At 52.7% G+C, this 12,733-nt stretch overlaps 1 protein-coding gene and 9 non-coding genes across 14 annotated transcripts in view; 1 reads left to right on the top strand and 9 right to left on the bottom strand.

Annotated features, from left to right (window-relative positions):
- Positions 1–12,733, top strand: part of LOC125726509 (zinc finger CCHC domain-containing protein 3-like) — a 421,979-nt gene that overhangs the window by 142,438 nt on the left and 266,808 nt on the right. The window lies entirely within an intron of this gene.
- LOC125726612 (U2 spliceosomal RNA) lies at positions 1,507–1,698 on the bottom strand. Its single transcript, XR_007388304.1, has one exon. It is a non-coding gene; the product is annotated as a U2 spliceosomal RNA (small nuclear RNA).
- Positions 1,896–2,009, bottom strand: LOC125726621 (U5 spliceosomal RNA). Its single transcript, XR_007388312.1, has one exon. It is a non-coding gene; the product is annotated as a U5 spliceosomal RNA (small nuclear RNA).
- LOC125726610 (U2 spliceosomal RNA) lies at positions 2,435–2,626 on the bottom strand. Its single transcript, XR_007388302.1, has one exon. It is a non-coding gene; the product is annotated as a U2 spliceosomal RNA (small nuclear RNA).
- On the bottom strand, positions 2,824–2,937 carry LOC125726624 (U5 spliceosomal RNA). The gene has a single exon (XR_007388315.1). It is a non-coding gene; the product is annotated as a U5 spliceosomal RNA (small nuclear RNA).
- LOC125726611 (U2 spliceosomal RNA) lies at positions 3,358–3,549 on the bottom strand. Its single transcript, XR_007388303.1, has one exon. It is a non-coding gene; the product is annotated as a U2 spliceosomal RNA (small nuclear RNA).
- LOC125726623 (U5 spliceosomal RNA) lies at positions 3,748–3,861 on the bottom strand. The gene has a single exon (XR_007388314.1). It is a non-coding gene; the product is annotated as a U5 spliceosomal RNA (small nuclear RNA).
- On the bottom strand, positions 4,282–4,473 carry LOC125726532 (U2 spliceosomal RNA). Its single transcript, XR_007388230.1, has one exon. It is a non-coding gene; the product is annotated as a U2 spliceosomal RNA (small nuclear RNA).
- On the bottom strand, positions 4,671–4,784 carry LOC125726622 (U5 spliceosomal RNA). Its single transcript, XR_007388313.1, has one exon. It is a non-coding gene; the product is annotated as a U5 spliceosomal RNA (small nuclear RNA).
- Positions 5,220–5,414, bottom strand: LOC125726618 (U2 spliceosomal RNA). The gene has a single exon (XR_007388310.1). It is a non-coding gene; the product is annotated as a U2 spliceosomal RNA (small nuclear RNA).

Here is a 12,733-nt window from a genome sequence, read left to right as displayed (position 1 = left end):
AAGCTGATAATCAAATGGATAGAAAAACGCTCAATAATAGACAGGATTCAGAGGGTAAATAAGGTGCATCATGTGGAAGAGAAGTTAGGTGGCGTTGGGGTGCATTGTGAGTTTCATCTGGTAGCTAGAAGGGAACAAACAGGGCTTGGGGGGGGGGGGGGGGTGGATTTCTCCTGGGGCTACATCGCTCTACCTTTTTGTAAAATTACTTATTTAAAAAAAATCTTTTCTCCTTACACTATAATGGCAGGTTTAGGACTAATACAGTACAGTCATAACCAGTATCAGGGATTCAATGCATCGCTACACAGAGACAAGTCCAGATATTGAGCTCAAGGCTAAAATTGTGGTTTACTTACAAGTGGACTTTGCTGGGCAGTGGGGGTGTTAGTCCTTCTCTGCTCACATTTTCCCCTCTTATCCTGTCTTCTCCTCCGCAGCCCTTCCTCCTTCTCTCTGTTGCTCCTATATTCCCTCCCCTCCAGTCATCTATGTTCTCCTTCCTCTGCGGTCTCTCCTCTTCTCCCATTCTTCAGTTATACTGTCTTCTCCGCTCTCCCTGTATCCCTCCTGTCTTCTGGTCCTGTCGTCTTTTCTCCAGTCATCCCCTGCTTCTCAGTCATCTCTGCATCTTTTCTCTCATTTGTTTGCTTATTCTTTGATTGTTTGTGTTATTCGTTAACCCACCACCCCATGCTGGATGAGTCTTGATGTTTTTTCTTGTTTTTAAAGTTAGGCTTCTTCCTTTGTTTTTGTGCCATATCTTCTGCCCTCTTCTGGTTGCGGCAGTACATGACACGGGTGGAAAATAGGGTTTTTTACAACACACACATCAAAACCAAAAGGATCAGGAAGGATCAGAATTCCCACTCTCCTTACCAACACCTCGAAAAGCCAGGCCTTGCCGTGCCAAGTACTTAGCTCCAGAAGATTTCTCACTTGTCGCAGCTCTTTCCAGCTCATCTGAAGGTTGAGTATTAACAGGATTGATCTTCCTGTTAATGACGCCAGTTAAGCTGCCTGTATGTTTTTCAGATGCAGCAGAAACAGCAGTGACTCGGGCAAACCAGCACAATCAAGGCTAGAACATGCAGTATTGGGGGTTCAAACCTCCCAGACAGGGCCATCTGATAACAGATGTGACAAGATTGATTCCAACAGCAGCATATAATCCATGGAGCTTGGCCAAGGATGCATACTCTGAATTAATTCATTAATAAACCCAGCTGGATAAAAAAGTCAAAGAAAAATACAAAAATGTCACTTTGCATAAAATGAAAAAACGTAAGAAGCAGTAGAGCTGTTACACTTGCTCTTTTAAACTCAAATATTAAAAGTCATTTTCCTTCTGGATTAGTCAGCGACATGACAGGAGATGGCACAGAGTCTGGCGCACGGACAGAGTCGGTCCCTCACGACACCGGCTGATGGCCTGGCAAGCGGGGCAGGCTCTCGGTCTGATAAGCGGAACACCGATCAGCTCTGTCTTTCAACAGCAGGGGGCAGTAGAGGTGCACCGTTCCCAGAAACACTGCAATACCGGGTCGATGCGTGGAGCGGACGGGGCAAGCCCCACTTCCGGCTCCCTGTTCCAAAAATCCGTTTAATATGTGGTCCCCTCCATGGGGGACGTATCAGATATTAAACTGATAAGAACAGATACTACACTTGATCTTAGCCAAAAAGCCGAGAAGCGATGCCCGCAGACTGCGCCCCGCCGGGCTCCGGCATGCGGGACGCCGACGGAGCCGGCGCGGCTGGGTCCTCGCCAGCCTCTCTGGGAGGTGGCGCCCGGCGAGACCACGCACGATCCCAGAGGACCAGAAACACGCCACTGGGCAGATAGAGCCCGCCGCTAAGCCGGGCACAGTCTTACTTTGATACAGCGGCGGTGCAGCTCTGCTTGCACAGAGCCTCCAAAAATACAGTGAACTCATCGCTATCCCTCTCCACGGAAATCTTTAGTAAAAGGCGAAAGATTTATACGGGATGAAGAGAGACCCGAGTCGATGCGGAGCCATCGCTCAGCAGGTGGCCGCTAGCCGGGCCTCCGTGACGCCCCCGCTCGGGGTTGAATTCTCGGGGGCGTCGCAGCCACCGGCCTCGGGGCCCCGACTCCTCCCTGTCCTCCTGGCATCTGAAAGATCAGCAATCATGTAAACAGACATGAGAGAAAATTCAAAAGGCAAAGATGATGGCCTGCCTTACCTCAGCACAGCTGCCCACCCCTCAGAGAGCATATCATGACCGTGCTTTTTTTTTATGATTTAAAAAAAAATAAATAAAAAAAAGAAGAAAAACGGAGGGAAGCGGGACCGGCGCACGGACAGAGTCGGTCCCTCACGACACCGGCTGATCGCCTGACAAGCGGCGCAGGCTCTCGGTCTGATAAGCGGAACACCGATCAGCTCTGTCTTTCAACAGCAGGGGGCAGTAGAGGTGCACCGTTCCCAGAAACACTGCAATACCGGGTCGATGCGTGGAGCGGACGGGGCAAGCCCCACTTCCGGCTCCCTGTTCCAAAAATCCGTTTAATATGTGGTCCCCTCCATGGGGGACGTATCAGATATTAAACTGATAAGAACAGATACTACACTTGATCTTAGCCAAAAGGCCGAGAAGCGATGCCCGCAGACTGCGCCCCGCCGGGCTCCGGCATGCGGGACGCCGACGGAGCCGGCGCGGCTGGGTCCTCGCCAGCCTCTCTGGGAGGTGGCGCCCGGCGAGACCACGCACGATCCCAGAGGACCAGAAACACGCCACTGGGCAGATAGAGCCGGCCGCTAAGCCGGGCACAGTCTTACTTTGATACAGCGGCGGTGCAGCTCTGCTTGCGCAGAGCCTCCAAAAATACAGTGAACTCATCGCTATCCCTCTCCACGGAAATCTTTAGTAAAAGGCGAAAGATTTATACGGGATGAAGAGAGACCCGAGTCGATGCAGAACCGTCGCTCAGCAGGTGGCCGCTAGCCGGGCCTCCGTGACGCCCCCGCTCGGGGTTGAATTCTCGGGGGCGTCGCAGCCACCGGCCTCGGGGCCCCGACTCCTCCCTGTCCTCCTGGCATCTGAAAGATCAGCAATCATGTAAACAGACATGAGAGAAAATTCAAAAGGCAAAGATGACGGCCTGCCTTACCTCAGCACAGCTGCCCACCCCTCAGAGAGCATATCATGACCGTGCTTTTTTTTTTATGATTTAAAAAATAAAAAAAAAGAAGAAAAACGGAGGGAAGCGGGACCGGCGCACGGACAGAGTCGGTCCCTCACGACACCGGCTGATCGCCTGACAAGCGGCGCAGGCTCTCGGTCTGATAAGCGGAACACCGATCAGCTCTGTCTTTCAACAGCAGGGGGCAGTAGAGGTGCACCGTTCCCAGAAACACTGCAATACCGGGTCGATGCATGGAGCGGACGGGGCAAGCCCCACTTCCGGCTCCCTGTTCCAAAAATCCGTTTAATATGTGGTCCCCTCCATGGGGGACGTATCAGATATTAAACTGATAAGAACAGATACTACACTTGATCTTAGCCAAAAGGCCGAGAAGCGATGCCCGCAGACTGCGCCCCGCCGGGCTCCGGCATGCGGGACGCCGACGGAGCCGGCGCGGCTGGGTCCTCGCCAGCCTCTCTGGGAGGTGGCGCCCGGCGAGACCACGCACGATCCCAGAGGACCAGAAACACGCCACTGGGCAGATAGCGGCCGGCCGCTAAGCCGGGCACAGTCTTACTTTGATACAGCGGCGGTGCAGCTCTGCTTGCGCAGAGCCTCCAAAAATACAGTGAACTCATCGCTATCCCTCTCCACGGAAATCTTTAGTAAAAGGCGAAAGATTTATACGGGATGAAGAGAGACCCGAGTCGATGCAGAGCCGTCGCTCAGCAGGTGGCCGCTAGCCGGGCCTCCGTGACGCCCCCGCTCGGGGTTGAATTCTCGGGGGCGTCGCAGCCACCGGCCTCGGGGCCCCGACTCCTCCCTGTCCTCCTGGCATCTGAAAGATCAGCAATCATGTAAACAGACATGAGAGAAAATTCAAAAGGCAAAGATGACGGCCTGCCTTACCTCAGCACAGCTGCCCACCCCTCAGAGAGCATATCATGACCGTGCTTTTTTTTTTATGATTTAAAAAATAAAAAAAAAGAAGAAAAACGGAGGGAAGCGGGACCGGCGCACGGACAGAGTCGGTCCCTCACGACACCGGCTGATCGCCTGACAAGCGGCGCAGGCTCTCGGTCTGATAAGCGGAACACCGATCAGCTCTGTCTTTCAACAGCAGGGGGCAGTAGAGGTGCACCGTTCCCAGAAACACTGCAATACCGGGTCGATGCGTGGAGCGGACGGGGCAAGCCCCACTTCCGGCTCCCTGTTCCAAAAATCCATTTAATATGTGGTCCCCTCCATGGGGGACGTATCAGATATTAAACTGATAAGAACAGATACTACACTTGATCTTAGCCAAAAGGCCGAGAAGCGATGCCCGCAGACTGCGCCCCGCCGGGCTCCGGCATGCGGGACGCCGACGGAGCCGGCGCGGCTGGGTCCTCGCCAGCCTCTCTGGGAGGTGGCGCCCGGCGAGACCACGCACGATCCCAGAGGACCAGAAACACGCCACTGGGCAGATAGAGCCGGCCGCTAAGCCGGGCACAGTCTTACTTTGATACAGCGGCGGTGCAGCTCTGCTTGCGCAGAGCCTCCAAAAATACAGTGAACTCATCGCTATCCCTCTCCACGGAAATCTTTAGTAAAAGGCGAAAGATTTATACGGGATGAAGAGAGACCCGAGTCGATGCAGAGCCGTCGCTCAGCAGGTGGCCGCTAGCCGGGCCTCCGTGACGCCCCCGCTCGGGGTTGAATTCTCGGGGGCGTCGCAGCCACCGGCCTCGGGGCCCCGACTCCTCCCTGTCCTCCTGGCATCTGAAAGATCAGCAATCATGTAAACAGACATGAGAGAAAATTCAAAAGGCAAAGATGACGGCCTGCCTTACCTCAGCACAGCTGCCCACCCCTCAGAGAGCATATCATGACCGTGCTTTTTTTTTTATGATTTAAAAAAAATAAATAAAAAAAAAAAAAAAAAAGAAGAAAAACGGAGGGAAGCGGGACCGGCGCACGGACAGAGTCGGTCCCTCACGACACCGGCTGATCGCCTGACAAGCGGCGCAGGCTCTCGGTCTGATAAGCGGAACACCGATCAGCTCTGTCTTTCAACAGCAGGGGGCAGTAGAGGTGCACCGTTCCCAGAAACACTGCAATACCGGGTCGATGCGTGGACCGGACGGGGCAAGCCCCACTTCCGGCTCCCTGTTCCAAAAATCCGTTTAATATGTGGTCCCCTCCATGGGGGACGTATCAGATATTAAACTGATAAGAACAGATTTTTTTTTTTTTTTTTTCCCATGCTTTATTAAACAGTTCTGTACATTTTAAAGTCACACAATAAAACACCTTTAAAACAATATTAAACAAATATATTACAGAACCATTCCCTATAGGATAAGCAAAACATAACAATAAAAACAAGTAATACATATACACACTTTAAAATCTAATTACAATCATATGGCCATTAACATAATTAAAATGTCACCTCAAATGCAAGCCATTAAAATATTAAAACCTTAAAAAAGGAACAGACCCGTAGACCTCAGGCCTCGGCACAAGGGTCGGGTTAAAACAGGGTTATGCATCATCCTAAAACACATAAAATCAATGGCCTCAGGCTAAAAAACTGGTTAGTCACAGACATGGCACAGCACATAGAATAAAATGTTAATAAATACAGTTAATGTTAATACATAAAGGTGCTAAAAGTGACCAACCACAGCCGTGCTCAATCTCAGTACATGCAGTTAATTAAAAGAATATTTCCAACACCATACACGCACAAAAAACAAAGCACACTTACCTAAAACCCAAAGTACCTCCTGTGTGCTTCAGGACAGTGCGTCATGTCGACCCTGTAGGATGGAGCGTCACCACCTAAATGAAACGGGGCTAAAGCCAAAAGAGGCCCTTCCACCTCTCCTTGGCCTCGTGGTAGCCCCGTTGGATGACGTCGGTCTCCATCCTGAAACCCAAATCGGCCCGGATTTTGCGGAATACCCCTTGTGCCTCCAGACGAACCCCTCTGCGGATGAGCGCGGTCCTGGCATTCCAAAGCTCTCGCTTGGTAATACTGACCAGCAGCCACATCCAGGGGCCGAAGGGGTTATGGAGGTTGGGGTCCCACCCCTTCAACACCTTGTCGTAGGTCAGACCGGGCTGCGGGTCTACACGTCCACACAGGCCCGCTACCAACCCCCAGACTCTCTGTGCATGCCCGCAGTCCCAAAACACGTGCTTGATGGTCTCATCCTCGCTGCACTCGGGCCTGGGGCAGCGGGGGTGTCTGGTCAGCTTATGCCTGTGCAAGACGTCCCTGACTGGCAGCTTACCATGAAGGCACTGCCAGTTCAGGTCCTGCAGCCTGTGATCCAAACCCTTAGGCTGGATTCTCGCCCATGTGCCTTCCTCCAGGCCCAACATGGCCCGAGTCTCCCTATGACCAAGCAAAGCCTTGTAAAGGGCTCTGTGCTTGGTCAGGGCCTCTGTCTTGACACCTGCCGGAATAGACTTACTCCACTTGACAGCGTGGCTGTAGTGGACCGGCAGGGTCTCAGCCTTGGGGCCGAGGTTGGTCCACGACGTCACCAGACGTCTCATGGGGAGAGCCAGCCACAGACGCACAAAGTGCTGATGGGGGTGCTGGAGGGGAGCTGCCAGGCGCGTGCAGAGCTGCGAGAAGAACAGGCAGTCAAGCTTGAGAGGAAAGTCAATAACGTCCCTCCCCCCACTGTCCTTTCCGAGATACATCACTTCCCTACGCACGTACTCGTACCTGCCCCCCCAGACGAGGTTAAAAACGTCCCTCGTCAGGCCCCTCCGCATGAAGCGGGGCAAAGGGTACACATGTGCAAGGTAGAGCAGGGTGGGAAGAATACCCACTTTTAAGGCTAAAACCTTACCTTGGAAGGACAGGGACCTGGACTTCCACAGTCCGATCTTCCGCCTGGCGATCGCCAACCGCTCCTCCCAGTTCAACCGGGCGGCACCATCCGAAAGGAAGTTGACCCCCAAAACTTTGAGAGGACCGTCACAGAGGGTGAGACCACCTGCGACGTCCTCCCTCGCCTTCCAGCTGCCGAAATACTTGGCCACCGACTTACTGAGGTTGAGCGTCGCGCCAGAGGCCCAACCGAACGCGTGAACGAGGCTCAAGGCATGACCGAGAGACTGATCCGAGCAGACGAAAAGCGTGGTGTCGTCTGCATACTGGGTCAGTTTAACAGTTGTCCCCCGACTTCCTGGGATAAGAAGGCCATCGACCCCGGGGTGGGTGCGAATGGCGCACGCCAGTGGCTCTATATAGAGCGCGTAGAGGAGGGGGGAGAGGGGACATCCCTGCCTCACTCCACTCCGCTGGGGCACCAAATCACTCAGGAAGCCATTGATAACAACATGGCTCTCAACTTCGTTATACAAAGTGTGTAACCACCCCAGGTAATTGGGCCCGAAGCCAAACTTACCCAATACTTTCAACAGGAAGCGGTGATCTACCCGGTCGAAGGCTTTCTCCTGGTCCAAGCTGACCAGCAGGAGAGGGAGGTTCCTATCCTCCACCCAGGCGATGGCGTCACGGATGAGGTGGAGATTCCACGTCGCCGATCGACCCGGTAATCCACACGTCTGGTCGCTGTGAACCAGATGAGCCATGGCCTTCTTCAGGCGTTCGGTAAGGGTCTTTGCGATGAGCTTTGTGTCTACACAAAGCATGGTCAGGGGCCTCCAGTTGCCAAGGTCGGCCCGATCGCCCTTCTTGTGCAACAAAGAGAGGACCCCCGACCTCATGCTCCTAGTGAGCAAACCCCGGCGCTGAACGTCCTCTACAACCTGCAGTAATTCCGGCCCGAGGACATCCCAAAAGGTGGAATAAACTTCCACCGGGAGCCCATCAAGGCCAGGTACCTTGCGGCGGTTCATCTTGCCAAGCACTGCGGTCAGCTCGGCCAAGGTGATGGGGGCTTCTAAGCCGTCCCTGATGTCACTGGGAAGACAAGGTGAGATGTTATCTAGGAAGCGCTCCCCAGCAACCGGGTCCGTGTCCCTAACATTAAAAAGGTTAAGATAAAACAATTTAGCAACCTCCAGCATGTCTGATGTATCCGTGACTATATTGCCATTTGAGGCACGGAGAGAGCTAAAGCTCTTCTCCTCCCGGGCTTCCCTGGCTCTGTGGAAAAAAAAGAATTGCACTTTTCATTATTTTCCACATCAAATATTTTGTCGCGGAGCATTTGGGCCGAGGCAGCCTGTTCATGCAGGCGCCTCAGCTCACCCTTTATGTCAAGCAGCCGCTCGTGGTTGATGGTGCCCCCGTTGTTGTGAGCGGCGTATTCATCCCGCAACCTTCTCTCCAGCCGCAGAATGGAGAACTTCTTCTCCATCCTGCGCTGCTTGCTGTACTGCATGGAGAAGGTTCGGATCTTGTCCTTCACACTCTCCCACCATTCGGCCACGGAGGGGAAGGTAGGCTTGTCCTTCTGCCACTCGGAGAAGTGATCTAAAAAAAGGTGTCTAAAATCTCTCTCCTCCAGGATCTGCAGGTTCATTTTCCAATAGCCGCCCCCATATACAAGGGCGTCTATGGAGACAGTGGCCTCCACTGCCAGATGGTCAGTGGGCCACTGTGGGGAGAGGGACACCTTTTTAAAAGCAAGGGGGGGTGAAGCTAAAATGTAGTCGATGCGGCTGCTGGCTCCGCGACTATTATGCCAGGTGAAGCCCGGCATGCTGGGGTTGCATGTTTTAAAACCGTCAACAAGTTTAAAGGAACGAATAAAATGGCCTGAGCTGGCATCCTGTCTACCCTCCAACGAGATGTTAAAGTCCCCTCCTAAAATCAAGTGTCGATCTGTGACACAGAACGGGGACAACTCTTCAAAGAGAGTTATACGGGACGAGGCCTCCACCGGAGCGTAGACACATATGGCCCGGAGGCGCTGTCCCCTCCATGTGGCCTCCACTCCCAAAACCCTGCCCTGAAGGACGGTAAACGCACTTACTTCTTCAAAGGCGCGGTCGCCAAAAAGGATCCCGACGCCTGAGGAGTGGACGCCACCTACGCTCCAGTAGGATCTACCCCTCTTCCACTGTCGTGAAAAGAGAGCCTCGTCCCGCTGGTCCCGGAGGTGGACTTCCTGCAGAAAACAAATGCTGAAGGGAGAAGATGCCAGCTGGTTAAAAACAGATGTACGTTTTAAAATGTTCCTCAAACCCCTTACATTCAAGGTGACAATATTAAAATTGGCCATAGAATGTTAAAATAATAAAATACAATTAAAAACAACAAACTAAAATAATAAAAGCCAGCCATTAAAAACAATACTGTCCTACTGCCCCCCCTCCTCAGTCAACCTCAAAAGGTCCCCCAATTCCAGCCCCCCCAGGTACTCCTGTTCATTAGCAGTGTCCTGTTGACCGCTGTACTCCTGGGGGGGTGCAGGGGACTGTCCCAAGTCCCACACCAGACGGGGGGCCTCTAACATCGGGGAGGGGGGACACTGTCGGCCTTGGTCCCCGGCCGCCACTGCTGGCGAGGTGGCCGCCGGAGGGCTGGGTGCGTTGGGTTGCGCCTCCCTTCTGCTCTTCTTCCTCCCCCGGGGGGATGCACCGCTCTTCTATCGCCTGCTGCTGACGCCTGGAGCTAGGGCGAGCTGCTCCACCTTGTTCGGAGACCCCTCCTGCATTGGTGTCGCACTCGAAGGGGCCTCCTCCACCTCGACCAGGGCTTCTCCTCCTGCCCCCGTCGCCGGCTGTTCCTGCCCAGTCGTGGGGGCTAGAGCTCCCCCACCATTCTCCGTGCCGACTGCTCTGTTACCCGACAGAGCGTCGGCATATGTAGTCTTTTTCTGTGGGCAGGAACGAGCCAGATGGTCCTCGCCGTTACAGTGTATGCAGCGACGGGGGCCCTTGCAGTCCCTGGCCATGTGCCCCGACTCCAGGCAGTTGCGGCAGCGCAGGTTGGCGCATCCCTCCAGGGTGTGTCCAAAACTGTGGCACTGCCGGCAGAAGGGAGGCTGTCCAGAATAAAAAAGGTATGCCTTATTGCCCTGTAAAGTAAAATAGGCTGGGGGGTGGCTAAAACCGCCTGCGCCATTAGCGTCCGGGCGCAGGCGGGCCTGGAACTGGCGTCGGCCAGTCCAGATCCCCAGCTCATCCCGGATGTCCCTGTGGCCAGGAAGGAGGTCCACATACTTTTTTAAAAACTGGGTGACGGCCCCGGCAGTAATGTGTGGGTTGAAACAATGGACCATTATTACCTGCTTGTCGGGCCACCACAGCGGCTCGATGTTGTAACGTCCGAGGAGGGGGTGCTGGGCCCCCTCCTTGCTCCGCTCCAGAACCTTGGTGTAACTCTCGTCGGTGGACAAGGTGACCTCGAAGAAGCGGAAGGGCCCATTCCGCTGTACACAGAGGATGTCCTGCATCTGAAGGCCCAACGCTCCAAAGGCCACCTCCCGGATGAAGGCCAGCCGGTCGGAGAAGGTGCCCACCTCCTCCTCAGCCCTCCAGCAGAACCGGGCGGTATTCCGCAGGCCCCCGCCTGCTACCAGCCACAGCCCGCTGAAGGGCTTCCTCGATGGTCCGCCGGCCGTTGCCATCCGGGAAGGTCCACCGACGTCGCCGCTGGAGCAGAGTCCTTCCGCCGCCGTGGTCCCGCCGCCCGCCAATCTGGGATGAGTCGAGCAGAGCTAAACTATAAAAGCAGCTAAAAATAAAAATCAGTTTGCCCAGCAGGGCGGCGGACAAGCCACCAGCCACTGCGGGATCCCCAGCCTACTAAAAACAGAAATAAAAGCAGGGATAAAAGGCTAAAAAGGAAGGCACGGGTCACCCCGTGGCAGCGGCGGTCAAGCCACCTGCTGGTCACGCCTTCCTCTAAAAAACCCGACGCAGTCCGTAAAAAAGCAGTAAAAAGTCAGTAAAATCCACTTGATCTTAGCCAAAAGGCCGAGAAGCGATACCCGCAGACTGCACCCTGCCGATTTTTAAATAATATTATGCTTGTACTACTTACATTAACACAAAATCACAATCTAAAAGGCTGAAACACCATGCAAATCAATGCCAACCCAGTACAATAAGAATTTTAAGGATAACATTTAACAAATAGAACTACCTGCAGAACTATTACCCTTAAAACAGGCAAAAGAGCAATTCCACCAGCAAATACAATTATACACCATTAAAATCTAATTACATGGCCAATAAAACAATTAAAATGTTACCTTATATGCATGCCAATAAAAAGTTAAGATAAAAAAAAAAGTTCAAAAAGGAACATACCCGCAGACTTCCGACCTCTGCACAAGGGTCGGGCTAAAACACTGTCATAACACCTTCCTAAAACACATAAAAGCAGTAACCTTAGGAACAAAATAGGTCAATCACAGAATAAACAGCACAACAGATAAAATAAAATGTTAATAATGTTAATACTGATGAATATGTGCTAACAGTGATCAACCAAAGAAGTGATCAGTAAATTCTGTACATGCCATTAAATAAAATCCAAACCAAATAAAACACAAGCACAGAAAAAGAAAGCAAACTTACATAAAACCCGAGGTGTCCTTTGTGTGCTTCAGGAAAGCACATCATGTCAACCCTGTAGGATGGACTGTCACCACCTAGACGTACTGGGGCAGCCTAGGATCAAGGCAGTTAGATGGATGTCAGCTTACCTCTGGGGGTAGGTCGTTTAGGTGGATGGCAGCTTATTTCTGTGATCAGGGTGTTTGGGCAAATGGCAGCTTGCCTCTGAGATCAGAGTGTTTAGGTGGAAGCGAGGTTACCTCAGGGGTCAGGGGGCTGGGTCACAGGCAGCCTACCTCTGGGGTTAGGGCATTTGGGTGGATGTGAGCTTACCTGAGGCGCCTGCGTGTTTGGGTGGACCGCAGCTTGCCTCTGGGATCAGGGTATTTGGGTAAATGTCAGCTTACCCCAGAGAACAAGGCGGTTAGATGGAAGGTAGTTTACCTCTGGGATCAGCATGGTTGGGTGAATGGCAGATTACTTCTGGGAACAATGTGTTTGCGTGGATGGCAGCCTACATCTGGGATCAGGGTGTTTGGGCGGACAGTGCTTTGCCTCTGTGATCAGGGTGTTTCGGTAGACGGCAGCTTACCACTGGGATCAAGGAGCCTGAGTGGATGAAAACATACCTCTTTTATCAGAGTGTTTGGGTTTATGTCATCTTAACTCTGGAGTCAAGGCGCTTGGTTGGATGCAGTTGGTTGGATAAGAGCTTTACCTTTGGAATTAGGGCATCTGAGTAGATGACAGCATAACTCTGCGATCAGGGTGTTTGGGTACATGTCAGCTTAGCTCTGGGGTCACGGTGTTCGGTTGGATGTGAGCCTTCCTGTGGAGTCAGGGCGTTTGGGTGAACAGCAGCTCACCTCTGGGGTCAAAGCGTTTGTGTGTAGGGCAGCTTACTACAGCTAACTCTCAATTAGTTTAACTGAATTTATCCTAAAAAAATAATATTTCTCTCTATACCTGACACACAAAATACTGTGACTTATATATAATGTGGCATGTTGTAAATGCAACCAGTAATCAGAAGACAGTGTGACATGTGCTGCACACCAGGGCAATTTCAGAATCCCAAATCAGATCCGTAGTTAACACCAA

The sequence above is a fragment of the Brienomyrus brachyistius genome, unplaced genomic scaffold (assembly GCF_023856365.1).
Source record: "Brienomyrus brachyistius isolate T26 unplaced genomic scaffold, BBRACH_0.4 scaffold73, whole genome shotgun sequence".
NCBI lineage: Eukaryota > Metazoa > Chordata > Actinopteri > Osteoglossiformes > Mormyridae > Brienomyrus > Brienomyrus brachyistius.
This window is presented reverse-complemented; position numbering and strand designations above follow the sequence as displayed.